The following is a 13640-nucleotide window of genomic DNA, read 5'->3' on the forward strand; positions in this document are numbered from 1 at the left end:
ATCTCTACAGTTGATTGGAGAGTGGGGCCTGACTTTCACATGAACTTGCATGCCATGGATGGGGAGGCCTCGTGGCACTCAGAGGAAGGATAGCAGGCTACCAAGAAGAGACTTGATACCCTATGAGCATATACAGAGAGAAGAGGTCCCCCCAAGTCACAGTCATAGGGGAGGGGAATAGGGAGTAAGCAGGAAGGAGGGAGGAATGGGAGGATGCAAGAAATGTGATAACAATTGAGATGTAATATGAATGAAGTAATTAAAAAACATCTTCGATGGAGGAAAAAAATGGAAAGAAAAGAATACCAGAAGTACCCAGGGTAAGGCCACTTTTCCCCTACAACATGGGGAAGGAAAACACAGCTAAGACCATCCAAGGACAATACAGGTGGTAAACTTTAAAGCCCTACCCAGATCTAGCCAATGGTCAGAACATTCTCCACAGTTGAGTGGAGAGTGGGGTATGACTTTCTCATGTACTCTGGTGCCTCACATTTGTTCATGTCCCCTGGAGGGGGAGACCTGGTGGCACTCAGAGGAAGGACAGCAGGCTACCAAGAAGAGACTTGATACCCTACGAGTATATACAGGGGAAGGTAATCCCCCTCAGTCACAGTCATAGGGGAGGGGAGTAGGGGGAAAATGAGAGGGAGGGAAGAATTGGAGGATACAATGGATGGGATAACCATTGAGATGTAATATGAATAAATTAATTTTTTAAAAAAAAGGAAGCACAGCTATGAGGCCAGTATTCTTGTTTTATCTCAGTTTCTGGTATTTTCCCAAAAAGAAAGTGCAGGTTCTGTGAGGGTCTTAGGTTAATAAGACCAGTACCTATTGATGGAGACCAGTGGTACTTATGTTTCTCTTCTCTTCCCTCCCACTGGTATTTACTGGGGGCAACTCCCACACGGCAGATGCAGGTAGAACTTTGTGCAGGGAACTGATTGCTCCCCTACTCAGTATGCTTTACAGTGATGATTCTCCTGCACTGTGCTTTACCTGATACACGCAAAGCCCTCACTTCAATCCCCAATGAGGAAAACACTGTGCGTGGTGTTGCACACCTGCTATCTTAGCACCTAGGAGGTAGATGAATGGTGACCAGAAGTTCAAGAGCATCTTCAGCTGTATTCTGATTTTATTTGTTTGTTTTTTTTTTGTTGTTGTTGTTGTTGTTGTTTTTTGTTTTGTTTTTTGAGACAGGGTTTATTCTGATTTTAAAGCCACACTGGGAGCCTAACTGATACTGGTGATTAGGATATAAATGCTTAACTTGCCAAACTCCAACAGAATTAGTGGACATACATTATCTCAAACATCTCAGAGAATGTGGGATGCGTTTATTTCATCTATACCTCTTTCTTTTGTGATTGTATTGTCATACTTTAACTATACTTTAAATCCAATCGTGCATTATTATACATTATATAGTGTATATTAATTTAGATTTGTCCACAAGCTCAGCCTGTGAGGTCACTAGAAAAGTCAGAATCCATGTTAGAGACAGAGTACATGCTGTACAGAAATGAAGAGGATATCCCCATCTATTGTTTACACATCACAGTTTGTCATCTGAGCACTGCAGTCACACCACGGCATAGTGTACAAGCATATTCGTCAATTTCCCACTGCTGACCTGGGGAGGTAGCCTAGTGTGGGAAGTACTTGATATGCAGTTGTAAGGATCTGAGTATGGATATCTAAAAAGAGCACCCACAAAAGCCAGACAGGATGGTGTGCATATGCAACCTGGGTTTTTCAGATGTGGAGCAGATATAGGCAGATCTTAGGGGCTTGCTGGCCAAATCATAGCTGCAACATGAGCTCCAGGGTTAGTGAAAGAGTCTGTGTTGGAAAATAAGGTGGAAGCTGCTGGACATTGATTTCTGGCTTCCACACATGCATGCACAAAGTATACACCCATGCATATAAGTGCAAACACACATACACACACATACACACACACACACACACACACACACACACACACACACACACACACACACACACACCTTTCCAAATGCCTTCTCTTTTTCAGATGCAATTATGTCACCCCAAGGAGAGATTTACATACAAGGAGCTCCACACGCCAAGTTTCTCACAGGAAACAAACAAAACACTAAATGTCTGGATTACAGAAATTACCTACATCTGCATGTATTTCCTGTTCTAGTCAGGGTTTCTATTGCTGAGATCAAATGCCCATGGCCAAAAGCAAGTTGGGAGAGGAAAGGGTATATTTGTCTTACACTCCCAAGGTGAAGGAAGCCAGGACAGGAACTCAAACAGGCAGGAACCTGGAGGCAGGAGCTCATGCAGAGGCCATGGAGCCTGCTTTAAAAAAAAATAGAACCCAAGACCACCAGCCCATGGATGGCACCACCCACAATGGCCTGGCGTCCCCCGCCCCTGTCAATCAGATTTTATGGAGACAGTTGCTCATTTGCACTCCCCTTTTAGACTGCTCTAGGTTGTGTCAAATTGACATAAAACTAGCCAGCCGATGTCCAGACCCTTGGACTTTCCTGGAGGTGGTTAAGGTTTGGTAGCTCCTTCTAGAACACAGGTTAGAGGCATGGCATATTTTTCTTGACAATAGCAGTTTGTCAAGTCACAGTTGGAGACAGTTTGAAGAGTGCTGAGAAAGAACCTTTATAAAGTCAGAGAACCTCAGAAGGGAAAAAGAAACTATTTGAGTGTTCTCCTTTCCCTAGGCTCATCTTCCTTTTATTGGATTTTTTTCTCCTTGGTGAGCTGGCCCTCAGGATTGCAATGACAAAAATGTTTTGGACTTGCCATCATGTAAGAACAAATGAGCTTTAAAACATTTTCATACTTTAGGGCATCACTGTAAGCCAAGATAAAACATGAGAGATGCAAGCTTCATTTTTTAAAAGGGCTTTGAACTGGACTTCTTAAATATTTCTCTTTTAATATTTTTCTTTACTATGGTCCCTTCAAAAAGTGAAATTGTTTGGCAAGGCTGACACCTGTTCCAGAGGTGAATGTGCCATAATTTTCTCTGTCTTATAAATTGGCCCATTTACTCTTCCAGTAGCAAGGACATTGGATAAGCTAAAATTGTTTAGGAGAGACTGTGGATTACCTTGAGTGACTTGACTTTGTACCCACAGCACCATGGGCCTGTTCTCTTTGTTCTTACACTGAGAAGACACATTTGGAACCTCTCATTGTCTGTGGTGTGTGACTTGGTTCCTGGTCCGGCTCTATCATCAGTTTTATGATACTTTCAAGTAACTACACTGCAATTACAGTGTGAGGTTTAGTAAACATGGAGGGAACTCAGGGATAAGGAGGGGTCTGCTTGAGCGGCTGGGGATTTGGCTCACTGGGGTTTGCCTAGCATGCCCAAAGCTCTGAGATCCAGCCCAAGCCCTGAGTAACCTGGTCATGGCAACACTCCCTGAACGTAGGATAATAAAAGAGCATTGGTTTAAATAAAAGCATGTATATGTTCGGTTTTAAGTATATAATAGCAACTGTGCACATGGTTTCCATGAGGAGAAATTCCAAATGCACGCTCATACATGCAAATGTTCTCTAAAAGCATAGGAGAAATGTGAGGGCACCGTAAAAACAGCAGAAGCTAGACTTATTTTTAACTATATTTACTTTGGAATAATTTTAACCTCATCCTACACATGATAGGAATCCACAAAGAAATAAGTGAAGCTGGAGAGATAGCTCAGCTGTTAAATGTGCTCACTATTTTTATAAGAGACTCAATATCAGTTCCCAGCACCCACATTGACAGGTCACACCTACCTATATCTTCAGGCCTGTGGCATCCAACACCTTCTTCTGGACTCTAAGGGCACCTGCACACGCATGTGCACATATATTCAGACAAATACACACATGCATAAATAGTAAACATAAATAAAAACTAAATAAATGGAGCTAAGGATGTAGCTCAATTGATAGGCCACTTGCCTAGTATGCACAAACATCTTAGGTTCATTCCTCCTTATTTTCAGCTTAGTATATGAGTGTCTATGAGTGGGTTTGTGCATGTGAGGGCAGTGCCCATTGAGGCCAGGAAGGGCATAAGATCCTTTGGCGCTGGAGTTGCCGGTGGCTGTGAGTCACCTAATATAGGTGCTTGGAATTGAGCTCAGGTCATTTGCCACAGTGGAGTGTGCTCTTAGATACCGAGTCATCTGTCCAGTCCTGTGCTACTTCTTTGATGGGCAACTTTGGTGAGATGGCCTGATGCGTAAGGGCCTCAGTTTTCTAGTCTGTAAAAGTTTGCATACTATAGCTGGCTAGCCTCATGACATGGAAATGCAGTAAGGGGGGGGGGGTCATCATTATGTTAGCATGTCAAAAGAGCACAATGGGGGATGACTGCTGTGTCTTTCATTAGAACACATAAAAATAGCCATGGGGAATGGGAACTATTTGAAAGTGAGCTTTAATTTATCATCAACTGAAGGGATAAACTCATAGAGAATAAAATAAACCAGAATAAGTGGTCAGGCATACGCTATGCTTGTGAACATTAATGTGCCTTCTCTTGTTTTATGGACCTCATGATCGTCTCTGATGACTAGGTTATTCAGATAAATGTACCATGTTAAAGAGAAGGTCTATTCTACAGAAATCAATCATTAAAACACAAGCCAGATGCGGCAGGGGGAGGACAATTGTTTAATTTGATCTGTTTGTCTCTATGTCTATGCCCCATTTGTTGTGGCCATACCTGAGGCGAGCTTCAGGAGGTAGAGGTAAAATAACCTCTAGGAAGAGCCAAGTCAACCCTGGGGACTGACAGAGTAGTGCAGGTAGAGTGACCATAAGTGTCTGAATGGTTTGGGGCATAGAAATGTGTTCTCTCCTCATTATCCTAGACAGCCATGTGGAATAAGGGGTAAAGCCAAGAACAGGACTAGACCCTACACTATAGATTTGAACCTTCTTCATAAAAAAAAATGAGCCCAAACCAAATAAAACATAAAGAGCACAAGTGATTCTCATCTGAATCGACAGGAGGAAGGCTGTGTTAGATACTTCTGCCCAGGAGCCAAGAACAGACGTGTGCTTGGTCCTGCAGACACAGATAAGAAAGCAAGAAGCTAATAATGTAATCAGCTGTGGGAGGAACTGTGATGGTCACCTTTATCTGTCAACTTGACACAATCTAGAACCACCTAGGGAGAGATTCTCAGCGAGAGACTGTGTTGGGTTGGCCTATGGGCATGTCTGTACAGTATTGCTTTACTTAAGTTAATCGTTGGGGGAAGCTGTGGATCCCACTGTGAGTGGCACCATTCCCTAGTAGAGTCTTGAACTCTCCAAGAGTAGAGACATCAAGGTTGAGCACAAGCAAGCAGGTAAACATGCATGCGTTCTCTCATTTCTCTCTGTTCTTGGCTCCTAGGTACGCTGTAACTGACTACCTGTAGCAAGTTCTTGTCTCGGTTTTTTTTCCACAGAAATTTTCATCAATCTGAGATTATAAGATAGATAAATACCTTCTTCCCTATGTATCTTATTTGTGAGCACATTTTGTCACGACAGAAATGAAAGCAGAACAAAGATTAGTTGATGGAGCATCATCTCATGGCTTTCTGGTAGCTCCATCTGAGATTTCCTGGAGAATTTCTACCATAGGAAGAATGTACCCATTCTAAGGGATAATGCTGCTGTGGAGAGAGAAATAAAACAAGTCTGGTTCCACTGAGATGCTAACACCCTGTCTATGGACAGACAAGTTGTTTTCCTATACATTATGTCCTCCGTTTGCTTCTCTTACTTCACCTCACGTTGCTGGCACTTTACTCAGGTTGGACACCACCAGCGCATGTCCTGTTTCCTGGCTGGAGTGATCCTGTGGCAGTATCAGGGCTCCTGCTTTGCTGTTCTTTCCTGTACGTCTGGTTGTGCTGGTAAAGATGAGAATTATCCAAGGGATCCTCCTTAGAGATGCCTCCCAGGGTCACTATGAACTTTTTTTTTTATCAACCTGGAGATGTTTTATCTTTAAAGATCATGATGGTCTTTTAAAAAACTGAGGGTCAGCTTTACAGCACCTGGAATCACCTAGGGAGACAAACCTCTGGGCATGTTAAGAGGGAAGTTTCTAGGTCCAGTCATATAAATCAAGACTACAGGCATGGAAAGATGGCTCAGTGGTTAAGAACATATGTTGCTCTTCCAAAGGACACAGGAGTAGTTCCACCCAAGCACCCACACAGTGGATCACAACCACCTGTAACTCCAGTTCCAGCTCAGCCAGTGTTCTCTTTTAGTCTCTGGGGACACAGAATGTATACAGTGCACACAAATACACATGGGAAACACACACACACACACACACACACACACACACACACACACACACACACACATATATATATATATAAATCACTAATTTAAAAAATAAAAGTAGGAAGACCTACCCTTAAACATGGACATCATTCTACAAGGTTGGGTTCTAAACCGAACAAAACAGCTAAGGAGAGCACCAACATTTCTCTCTCTCCCTCTCTCTCTCCTCCCCAAGGGTAGATGCAGTGTGACCAGAACATATGCTCTTGCAGGCATGCCTTCTCTGTCCTTATGCACTGACCCCTGAGAGGCACACCAAAATAACTGTCTTTTTCCTTAAATTGCTTTTATGAGTTACCTTGTCACAGCAAGAAGCAAAGGTAACCAATAGAAACACAGACAGAATATGGTACATAAAAGAAACTGAGGCAAACAGATCTAACAAATGAGGATCTGTACACATCTTGCTAAAAGTTGGGTTGCATTCACTGTTTTCTATGGAACACAGCATAGCTTGTCCTGTTTGTAACCTTGTCTCTGTCCTCTTTATTAACTTTGGACTTGTTGGAGCTTAATAGGCACTTTGATCCTAACCTCTGGTTAGAACACAAGAGCCCTTCTTGTGTTGTACTTCAAGTGTGGGGAACCTTTGATGATATGGCCTTAGGCCTCAGTGTGGGAAGATGTGAAGCCTTCCATGACCCAGGCTGTGTCTTAGTTTTTAAGTGTGCCTGTGCCCTTGGGGTACGGCTTTTACCCATACTTCTGGACATTTGGTCCCTACTGTGAGAGAGGAAAGAGACAAAGGACTGGTATTTATTCCACAACCAACCCCTGCTGGTTAGACTCTGGTTAAAAAAAAAAAAAAAAAAAAAAAAAAAAAAAAAAAAAACCTACCCCGCTGCTAGAGTGAGGAAGGGGTTATCAGTAAAACACTTACATTACAGACATGAAGATGTGAACTCAATCCCTAGGATGAACACTTTAAAAAATTGATTGCACAAACTTGCACTTATAATGTCACCATTAGAGAAGTGCATGCAAGTGAATACTTGAGGATCCATGACAAGCCAGGCTATTAACATTGATGGTTGCCAGTCCTCTATCAAAACACAAAGTAGGGTCAATCAAGAAATGACACCTGAGGTTGACCTCTGCCCTCTCTATATAAGTATGCCTACGCATGTGTGGGCACACATACACACACAAAATCTTCTCTCCTTCATGTACAGTGCTCAAATGCACACACACACACACACACACACACACACACACACACACACACACACACACCTTTCCTGAAGGTGTCATTCTCCACTTACAAACTTTCCTGTTAACACCCAAAGTCTCTCCTTTCTACATGTCGCGCAAGCATCAGTATTCTCACCCAGTCTTTGGAAAAACAGGAAAACAAAAGAGTCTGGCTGTCTCAGAATTAAGCAATCATTAATTTATTTCTTTCTGGTTCTATTTATTTGCAGCCTCATGTGTAAGATGAATAATGCTTTAAACACATTAGATCGTGCAGCTGGGAGGATCAGAGTTATTATCGGCAATAATGACTATCGCTGCATTTTTATAGAACAATTATTGATTGTCTGGAAGAGTGTAGAGCTGAAGGTATGCCTACCATTAAATAGCCAGTTAAAAACTCCAAGAGATTCATTATTGCTCTTTAAATATATATTATGAGAGAAATGGGGTTGCATTTTCCAGGTTATAAAGTGAAAGGCATAAAGATGGCTGATCCTCAAGAAGCCTACACCGTGATGAAAAAGAAAATGAATACTGTGGAGGAAAATATTGGCTAAGATGAAATGAGAAAAGGGCAAACCAGTTTAAAAATTCAGTAATGCTTCAGCAATTCAAACTTCTAGTACCTTATTAATATTTAGTCATCAGATAAAACTGGATTTTTAAACCTCTGTAATTTGAATGGTGATTATGTGAACATAGCAATCCTATCTTGCCCGTGTCCTCATCTAGCTCAGGTATGGGTCTTTTAGGGACCTGAGCTGCTACTCTTTGTATTATATTTTTGCACTTGGTGTGCCCGTGGGGGGTGTGCATGAACTTGTAGAGGTCAGAGGTTGATGTCTTTTGCTCTCCATGGTTACCCGCCTTATTTTTTAAGGAAGGGCCTCATAGTTAACTTAAAGCTCACTAGTTGCCTGGACCAACTGGCCAGTAGGCCCTCAAGATCTACTTCTCCCAACTTACCAATAGCATTACAAGGTGTATCTCACTGCACTTGGGTTTTTACATGCCTGTCCTAGATCTGAACTCAGGTCCCCATGCTTACATGGAGAGCACCTTAGCCGCTGAGCCATCTCTATAGCCCCTGAGCTTTTATTCATCTTAAAAATTATTACCTTGGATTTTGTAGATTATAATATAATCATAACATTTTTCCCTTCTCTTCTGCCTCTCCAAACGTTCCCATGCACCCATCTTTATTATTTTTCTAGTGTTTATTTCATTTGCCCTCACTCTGCCAGGGAGCCTGCCTCTCTATGGACCATGAGTCATCTGCTCCAATCCCACTCTGAGCGGTCAGATAAAAATAGTTACCATCTTGTCTTTGCCAAAGATACTGAGATGTCACTGCTTAGCTCATTTCTTGAAAGCATTTCTAGATCTTTCCATGCTGTCAAAAAAAAATACCTGCTAGAACCTACATAAAAAGGAGACATTTTATTGCAGTTTCAGATAGGTCAGTCCATGACAGCAGGTCAGGTGTGTGAGAGCAGAACAGCTCACATTCTGGAGGCCAGTAAGCAGAGAGAGAAGGGCAGGAAAGCAGGAATAGAGACAATACACTTTGGGATCTATCTCTAGTGACCTACTTCCTCCAGCTAAGCTCCACTTCCTAAACTTTCCAGGACCTTCCAAAAATAGCATCAGCATCTTGTATAGGATGTTTCATAGCCAAAGTAGAATGATTTTTAAGGGGCTGAAAGCAGATCTGAAATCCTACTTTGCCTAAGGTCTCATAGGTCCAAGGCATGTACCATTTGAAGATGTTCCTTGTCAGAGGAACTGAGGAGGGATTGTTGAGAGTGGTACCAGGTGGGATTCGGTTTCACACACTGTGTTGCTTAGGACAAGTCCTTGCCACCCAAGACCTTTACAACCCAAAAGTAGCACCAAAGTTAAAAACAAACAAATAAAAAACAGATCTCAAAAGAATCACTAACTCCCTGGTTCTGAGGCATCCCAAGTACACCCCTATGGCTGCTATTGTAGACACTAAAGGTCTACTGAGCTTCTGTGCTATGGGCAAAACAGTGTTAGGTAAAGGAAAAGGCATACACCGAGTCCATGCCTGGTAACGATGGAGTCTTAGGCATGGGATCTAGGAATGTGCTATTGTAAGACTCTGGGATGTTTGGACTATCTTAACACCAGCTAGCTCCCTAACGGTTCCATGCTACCCAGGACCCTGTAAGCTAAGCACAGTGCTGTGTTTGCTGTTACTCCATACTCCCCATTTGCCCATTTCCTGCTCTTCCATGTCTCTCTTTTCTATATTCACTACTTTGTTCAAACCGATCCTGCGCCCATCCTTCTGCCTTGTCTTTTTACATCCTTCCCAACATGCAGCAGTTTGCAGCTACTGTTCTTTTCATGCACCATTCAGGACTCAGGTCACTTAGGAAAAAGGATATCAAGTGAAGGACTCTCCCAGGATGGGGAGATGGCTCAGAAGTTAAGAGCACTTGGTGTTCTTCCAAAGGACCCAAGTTTGGATCCCTGCAGGAAAGTCCTGCAGATCACAACCACTTATAGCTCCAGCCTCAGGTGATTGGACACACTCCTCTGCCCCCTAAGGGTAGCTACATGCAAGTACAATTCATTCACACAGATACACACATATAAATAACTTTTTTTAAAAAAGAAAATAAAGGATCTTCCTCACCCATAGAATTTCGCAAACCCCCCATGGTAATACCTCCACAGCACCATAGAATCTGGGCAGTAGCAGGGCTTGAGGGACAGGAGATGCAGAGTCTGTGGCCAAGTACTGTTAGAAGAACCACACTGAATAGGGAGATTTCTCTACAGCGCGTCTCTCCTGTAAGAACCCACAATTGTTTCCAATACTCTCATTCCACCTCTGGACCTAACTAACACCGTAGCCCAAATCGTACCAGATGAGGTATGAAGGCGAAGAAGAAGGTAAAGGTGAGATCAAAGGTGGAGATGAAAGTGGAGCCTAACAAATGATAAAACACATACAATGCAGAACAGATTTTATGATAGTATGTTCATTTACATATTCTGAGGGTGTGTGGGGTGACTCAGTCGGTAAAGTGCTTACCTTGGAATCATGAGAACCTGAGCTTAATCCCACAAAAAAACTGCATTAAAAAGCCAGGTGTGGTGTGGCCTGTGGTTGTCATCTCAGCACTGGGAATGCGGGTACAGGCAGATCCCCAGGACTTGACGGCCAAATCAACAAGGTCCAGGTAACATCAAAATAAGATGGGCAGCACCTATAGAACAATGTTCCAAGCTTGACTTGAGGCCTCCTCATGCATGTTCACACAGAGCACAGGCACATGTGAACATAGAAACACAAGGGGGGGGGGATGGATTTTAAAATGTACATTCTAGGAGCCTGAAGAGATGGCTTCATGGTTAAGAGTACTTGATGTTCTTCCAGATGACCCAGATTTGGCTCCCAGCACCCACATTGCTTAGCGCCCAGCTGCATGGAACTGCATCTCTGGGAGATCTGATGCTCTCTTCTGACCCTGACAGGCATCTGCACTCAGAAGCACATATCGCACAGAGACACACATACAGACGCATAATTAAAACTAAATGAGTTGGAAGATGCAGAAATGGTGTAGGAGTTACATGCATACTGTTTCTGCCATTCCCAGCACCTTCATGGAAGCTCACAACCACTCTAATTCCAGGTACAAGGGATCTGACATCCTACTTTGACCTCTACAGACACAAGGCACATACTTGGTACACAAACCACTCATAGGCAAAAAAAAAAAAAAAACAAAAGAAGTAAACTATTTGAAAATTAAAATTAGATCTTTTGAGAAGAGCATACTGTGAGAGCCTGAAACTCTTTAACCTTGCAGGTTCATGGAGAAAATAGCACTCTTGGCTTAGGTTGATGATTGCTAGATGTGTTTGCTTTGTGAATGATAGGACTTTATATCAAAAGATAAACCAGGACAACCAAAGAACAGAGCCTTAAATAATGTGTGGAGGTGGTAACTTAAAAGATTCCTGGATCCTATGCAAACCTCCAGTCAGAAATTATATATCTCTTTCCTTTTCCCATAAAACATACTCCACAATAGAATATTTCACCTTTCATCTAAAAACATCTCTCTTGTCCTCGCCTCTGCCTCATAAATAACAGTAGTGAAGGAGAAAAATTAAGCCAGCACCCACATTGTCTGAGATGTGATTCAAAGGACAATTACTTTCTATAGCAGTTTCCAGATCAAAACGGTATCACGTTTTCTCATGAGTTAGGTCAAGGAGCCTAGTGTCACAACTCGGGTAATGTAAGATGAAGAATTCCTTGTAGCGTGCACTCTGTAAGCTGATACTAGCAGAACTTTTGAAATACCGGCAATGTGTAAGACATTAACAGATCAGGAATAGTCAGTAGTTATGATAACAATAAGCAGAGGTTGAGGAAAGACATTTGTACCTGCTGTGCAGTGCTCGGAGCCACACAGTATCTCGTGGGATTTACAGTCATTTTTCAATTCTCCATGAGCTGGTTTTGAGGTTGACATGTACATGGCAGAGAGAAAGACAGGAATGGAAAGTCCTTGGCTTATATGCAATTAAAATGAGCTTTAAGGAAAGGATTTTAGTAAAATTAAACACAATTAATTTTGAGTAAATACATAGCAGACACAGAATACACTTAAGCATCTGATTACAACACCATGGAAACAGACATGGGAGCTAAAAATCTACTGTTCAGGATTCTAAACTGTGGGATTAGCACAGAGTAGGAAGTGAGATTCTTGTTTGCGAGGTGGAAATGCCTGGGGTACCTCATCAAGAACACTGTTTTAGTTGGTTTGTTCATTATGACAAGATACCTAATAAATGCAATGCAAGGAAGAAGATGGGGCTTTTTGCTTGCTTGTTTTGGTTCATGAATTAAGGATATACAGCCAATTGTGGCAGGGGAGCCATGGCTTCAGGGGCATGAAACAGGTGCTTTATTGAGTCCACAATCAGGAAGCAGAGAGAGATGGATCACAAGGCTTAGCTTGCTTTCTCCTCTTAATTCAGCCAGACACCCCAGGCCATGAAATGGTGCCACTTCCATTCAGAGTACTGACCTTTCCGTTTAAGAGATAAGCTAGGAACTCACTCATTGGCACATCCATAAATTCATCTCCTAGGTGATTCTAGATCCTGTTAGTCTGTCAGTCAACATTGACCGCACAACAAAAACCCAGTGAGAAAGACAGCACCCCTTTGGCACAGAAATATTTAGCACATTATGGACAAGCAAGTTATAAGGGAAATAAAATACTTGGCAGGAACTAGCAGACATGCAGTGGATATGGGAATGGCCAGCAAGTACCTAGCAAAAAAGTAAATAACAAAATAGTAGAAATTGGCCCAACATGTAGAGCCTATAAGATAGTGTCAGGAGGGTAAAGGAGCCTACAGCAAGCAACCCTGCTTGATCTCACTCAGACTTCCAAAGTGTAATTCCATCACATTCTTACATGATTGTGATGACCCAGTGGCATTCAAGTCAGTATTATTAGTGGAATCTCATTGGCTCCCCTAAGATAAAGTCTAGAACAGTTCAAGTTGTATGTGATAAAGAATGGATCATAGCAGTGTGACATTGACTTGGGCCTTTGGTGACAGGAAAACTGATTTCAGAGTTGTATGTATGGTAGCTCTTACTGGAAAAAAAGATATCTCTCTCTCTCTCTCTCTCTCTCTCTCTCTCTCTCTCTCTCTCTCTCTCTCTCTCTCTCACACACACACACACACACACACACATACACACACACACATGTGTTCTCTCTCACACACACACATGCACACATACATATTGTTTTCTCTCTCTTTCTCTCTCTCTCTCTCTCTCTCTCTCTCTCTCTCTCTCTCTCTCTCTCTCTCTCTCTCTGTCCCCTGGTCATGTTTTCAGGTGACAAACTGGGAGGCATGGCTGCCTAGTCTATGGCTCTCAGAGTAAGATCAAACCATTGAATGTTCATGAATAGTTGGCTGATTTGGGAAGAATTGCTGACTTGCAAAATGTGTTGGTTATACACAGTAAATCACTATTCAGCCATAAAGAATGCAATCCTGTCATTTGCAAGATTAAT

This window comes from Acomys minous (assembly GCF_964271855.1).
Source record: "Acomys minous genome assembly, chromosome: 1".
NCBI classification, from domain to species: domain Eukaryota; kingdom Metazoa; phylum Chordata; class Mammalia; order Rodentia; family Muridae; genus Acomys; species Acomys minous.